Genomic DNA, 5509 nt, shown 5'->3' on the forward strand with positions numbered 1-5509 from the left:
GCCTCCCAAAGTGCTGGGATTACAGGCTTGAGCCACCGCGCCCGGCCCCTTCTTTTTTTTTTTTGAGACGGAGTCTCATTCTGCTGCCGAGGCTGAAGTGCAGTGGCGTGATTTCATCTCACTGCAACTTCCAACTCCTGGGTTCAAGCTATTCTCCTGCCTCAGCTTCCTGAGTAGCTGGGATTACAGACATGCACCACCAAACCTGACTAATTTTTTTGGTAATTTTAGTAGAGATGGGGTTTTACCTTGTCGGCCAGGCTGGTCTCAAACTTCTGACCTCGAGTGATCCACCCACCTTGGCCTCCCAAAGTGCTGGGATTACAGGCGTGAGCCACCACATCTGGCTTTCTTTCTTCTTTTTCTTCTATTTTTTTTTTTAGAGACAGAGTCTTGCTGTGTTGCCCACTGGAGTACAGTGGTGCAATCATGGCTGGGACCACAGGAGCAGGCCACTGCACCCAGCTTATTTTTAAATTTTTTGTAGAGATGTGGTCTTGCTATGTTACTCAGGCTGATCTCAAACTCTTGGCCCCACTCTTGGAATCCTCCCCACTCAGCCTCCCATAAGCGCTGGGATTACAGGTGCGAGCCACCATTCCTGGCCTCTTCTCTTATTTTCTTTTTCTTTCTTTCCTTCCCTTCCTTCCTTCTTTCAATTGTGGTAAAATATACACAACATCAAATTTACCACCTGAACCCTTTTTTTGTTTTTGAGACAAGATCTCATTCTGTTGCCCAGGCTGGAGTACATTGGTGCAATCATGGCTCACTGTAGCCTTGACTTTCTGGGCTCAAGTAATCCTCTCACCTCAGCCTCCCCAGTAGCTGGGACTACAGGCATGCACCACTATGCCTGGCTAATTTTTTCTTTTTTTTTTTCTGAGACCATGTCTTGCTCTGTCACCCAGGCTAGAGTGCAGTGGTGTGATCTCTGCTCACTGCAACGTCTGCCTCCTGGGTTCAAGCAATTCTCCTGCCTCAGCCTCCTGAGTAGCTGGGATTACAGGCATGATAAATTTTGTATTTTTAGTGGAGATAGGATTTCACCATGTTGGCCAGGCTGGTCTCAAACTCCTGACCTCAGGTGATCAGCCCACCTTGGCCTCCCAAAGTACTATGATTACAGGCGTGAGCCACCGTGGTCAGCTAATTTTTGTATTTTTAGTAGAGATGGGGTTTCTTTTTCTTTTCTTTGAGACAGAGTCTCTCTCTGTAGCCCAGGCTGGAGTGAAGTGGTAGCATCTCGGCTCACTGCAAGCTCCACCTCCTGGATTCACGCCATTCTCCTGCCTTAGCCTCCCGAGTAGCTGGGACTCCAGGCATCCGCCACCACGCCTGGCTGATTTTTTTGTATTTTTAGTAGAGATGCGGTTTTGCCGTGTTAGTCAGGATGGTCTGGATCTCCTGACCTCATGATCCGCCCGCCTTGGCCTCCCAAAGTGCTGGGATTACAGACGTGAGCCACCGCGCCCAGCCAAAACGGGGTTTCACCATGTTGGCCAGGCTGGCCTCGGACTCCTGACCTTAGGTGATCCACCCACCTCGGCCTCCCAAAGTGCTGGGATTACAGGTGTGAGCCACCATGTCTGGCCCATCTTAACCGTCTTCTTTTTTTTTTTTTTGAGATGGAGTCTTGCTGTGTTGCCCAAGCTGGAGTGCAGTGCCGTGATCTTGGCTCACTGCAACCTCCGCCTCCCAGGTTCAAGCAATTATCCTGCCTTAGCCTCCTGTCATCTTAACCATTTCTAAGTGTACATTTCAGTGGCATTAATTCCATTCACGATGTTGTGCAACCATCACCACCATCCATTTCCAGAACTCTTTTTTTTTTTTTTTGAGACAGAGTCTCGCTCTGTCGCCCAGGCTGGAGTGCAGTGGCCGGATCTCACTGCAAGCTCCGCCTCCCAGGTTACTGCATTCTCCTGCCTCAGCCTCCCGAGTAGCTGGGACTACAGGCGCCCGCCACCTCGCTTGGCTAGTTTTTTTTTTTTTGAGATGGGGTCTCGCTCTGTTGCCCAGGCTGGAGCGCAGTGGCGCGATCTCCACTCACTGCAAGCTCCGCCTCCCGGGTTCATGCCATTCTCCTGCCTCAGCCTCCCATGTAGCTGGGACTACAGGCGCCTGCCACCACGCCCAGCTAATTTTTGTATTTTTAGTAGAGACGGGGTTTCACCGTGTTAGCCAGGATGGTCTCGATCTCCTGACCTCGTGATCTGCCTGTCTGGGCCTCCCAAAGTGCTGGGATTACAGGCGTGTGCCACCGCGCCCGGCCTTGTTTTGGTATTTTTTAGTAGAGATGGGGTTTCACCGTGTTAGCCAGGATGGTCTCGATCTCCTGACCTCGTGATCCACCTGTCTCGGCCTCCCAAAGTGCTGGGATTACAGGCTTGAGCCACCGCGCCCGGCCAGTCATTTCCAGAACTCTTTTCATCTTTATAAAACTGAGACTCTGTCCCCATTAAACAGCACTTTTCCATTCTCTTCTCCCCCCATATCTTTGTTTCAGAAGTCTTCTCTCTCCTTGTTCTTGTCTTTGCAAACACCCATTTTGTTGGGAACTCGGACAGCTAAGTCCCTGGAATTGCATGAACTGAGGGGAAGGAGATCAACAGGTACAGACCTCAGGATAAGGTTTAGATATGAGAGAGAGGGTGTGAAGGCTCTCATGCCCTGGTTCCTTTCTGGAGATGCTGGTGGGAAAGGTGGGTTCCAGGAAAAGGCTGGAGCTTTGTAATGGCTATTTTCCCAGAGATTTTTCAGATCTCCCCTTTCTCAGCCTGTTTCCTTCAGAACACCAATGTTGCATTTAATGCTGAGGCCCCTCCCTCCTCCTCCATCCCCTCCTCCAAACCTGCAGAAGACAGCAAGGAAGGGAGCAACAGGTATCTCATCCTTACTCCATAAACCCCCTACGGTGCACAGAAGATATTTCTTTCTTTCTTTCCAAGTGAACATGGGGTACAGGGCAGAGGCTGAGCCAGGAATCCGGAGGCCACCCCTGGCTGTGTTTGCTAAGCTTTATGTCTTGAGGATCGGACCAGGTCTTATCTTTCCAAATGGAGGCTGGGCCACTTCAGTGCTTCTTGCCTGAGGAAGGAAAGAGCAAGTTGCTTCTGAGGTTCCCTGCAGAAGGAGCCTTTCCATGTTCACACCCAGTTCAACCAGAAACTATCTTTGGTAGCTCTATGGGTTTCTTGAGTTTGAAGAAAGAGTAAATAGTCCAAGACAAAGGCCTGTTCTCAAAGAGCTTAGAGTGCTTAGAGTCTAGTTTAAGAGATGAAACATGCACAAGAGTTTTCTTTTCTTTTCTTTTTTTTTTTTTTTTTTTTTTTTTTTTTTTTTTTTTTTTTTTTTTTTGAGACGGAGTCTTGCTCTGTCACCCAGGCTGGAGTGCTGTGGCCGGATCTCAGCTCACTGCAAGCTCCGCCTCCCGGGTTCCCGCCATTCTCCTGCCTCAGCCTCCGGAGTAGCTGGGACTACAGGCGCCCGCCACCTCGCCCGGCTAGTTTTTTTGTATTTTTTAGTAGAGACGGGGTTTCACCGTGTTCACCAGGGTGGTCTCGATCTCCTGACCTCGTGATCCGCCCGTCTCGGCCTCCCAAAGTGCTGGGATTACAGGCTTGAGCCACCGCGCCCGGCCTCTTTTCTTTTTTTTGAGACAGAGTCTCGCTCTGTCACCTAGGCTGGAGTGCAATGGTGCGATCTCGACTCACTGCAACCTCCACCTCTGGGGTTCAAGTGATTCTCCTGCCTTGTCCTCCTGAGTAGCTGGGATTACAGGCGCACGCCACTACACCCAGCTAATTTTGTATTTTTAGTAGAGACAAGGTTTCACCATGTTGGCCAGGCTGGTCTCGAACTCCTGGCCTCAGGTGATCCACCTGCCTCGGCCTCCCAGAGTGCTGGGATTACAGGTGTGAGCCACTGTGCCTGGCCAAGAGTTTCCAACCAGTTACTCAAGACAGAAACTTAGACATCAGCTTTGATTCTTATTCATCCCCATTGTTCACTCTACTTCCAAAATAGGTCCTGAACCCATCCTCTTGTCTCCATCTGCAACCTGCTACTCTGGTCTAAGATAGCCACATCTCCCACCTGGACTGCTTGCTGAAAAGCTTTTCGAACTGGTTTCCTTGATTTGCGTGGTCTGCTCTCCACACAGCAGCCCTGGTGATTTTCTTTTTTATTATTTATTTATTTATTATTATTTTTTTGAGACGGAGTCTCGCTCTGTCGTCCAGGCTGGAGTGCAGTGGTGCGATCTCGATTCACTGCAAGCTCCGCCTCCCGGGTTCATGCCATTCTCCTGCCTCAGCCTCCCGAGTAGCTGGGACTACAGGCGCCCGCCACCTCGCCCGGCTAGTTTTTTTTTTGTATTTTTTAGTAGAGACGGGGTTTCACCGTGTTAGCCAGGATGGTCTCGATCTCCTGACCTCGTGATCCGCCCGTCTCGGCCTCCCAAAGTGCTGGGATTACAGGCTTGAGCCACCGCGCCCGGCCTTTTTTTTTTTTTTGAGACAAAGTTTCACTGTTGTTGCCCAGGCTGGAGCGCAGTGACTCGATCTCAGCTCACTGTAACCTCTGCCTCCTGGGTTCAAGTGATTCTCTTGCCTCAGCCTCCTGAGTAGCTGGGATTTCAGGTGCCTGCCACCACACCCGGCTAATTTTTTTTGTATATTTAGTAGAGAAGGGGTTTCACCGTGTTGACCAGGCTGGTCTTGAACTTCTGACCTCAGGTGATCCACCCTCCTTGGCCTCCCAAAGTGCTGGGATTATAGGCGTGAACCACCACATCGGCTCAATTTTTCTTTTTTTTTTTTAGACGAAGTCTTACTCTGTCACCCAGGCTAGAGCGAAGTGGCATGATCTTGGCTCACTGCAACCTCTGGCTCCTGGGTTCAAGGGATTCTCCTGCCTCAGCCTCCTGAGTAGCTGGGATTACAGGCATGTGCACCATGACACCAGGTTAACTTTTTTTTTTTTTTGAGATGAGGTTTCACTCTTACCACCCAGGCTGGAGTGCAATGGCGTGATCTCAGCTCACTGCAGCCTCTACCTCCCAGGTTCAAGCGATTCTCCTGCCTCAGCCGCCCAAGTAGCTAGGATTACAGGCATGTGCCACCATTCTCAGCTAGTTTTTTTTTTTGGTTTTTTTTTTTTTTTTTTTTTGAGACAGAGTCTCCCTCTGTTACCCAGGCTGGAGTGCAGTAGTGCAGTCTCGGCTCACTGTGAGCTCCGCCTCCCGGCTTCATGCCATTCTTCTGCCTCAGCCTCCCGGGTAGCTGGGACTACAGGTGCCCGCAACCAAGCCCAGCTATTCTTTTCTGTATTTTTTAAGTAGAGACCAGGTTTCACCGTGTTAACCAGGATGGTCTCGATCTCCTGACCTCGTGATCTGCCCGCCTCGGCCTCCCAAAGTGCTGGGATTACAGGCGTGAGCCACTGCACCCGGCCCTTTTTTTTTTTTTTTTTTTTTTTTTTTTTTTTTTTTTAGACGGGGTTTCGT

Source organism: Theropithecus gelada, chromosome 16 (genome assembly GCF_003255815.1).
Source record: "Theropithecus gelada isolate Dixy chromosome 16, Tgel_1.0, whole genome shotgun sequence".
NCBI classification, from domain to species: Eukaryota; Metazoa; Chordata; class Mammalia; order Primates; family Cercopithecidae; genus Theropithecus; species Theropithecus gelada.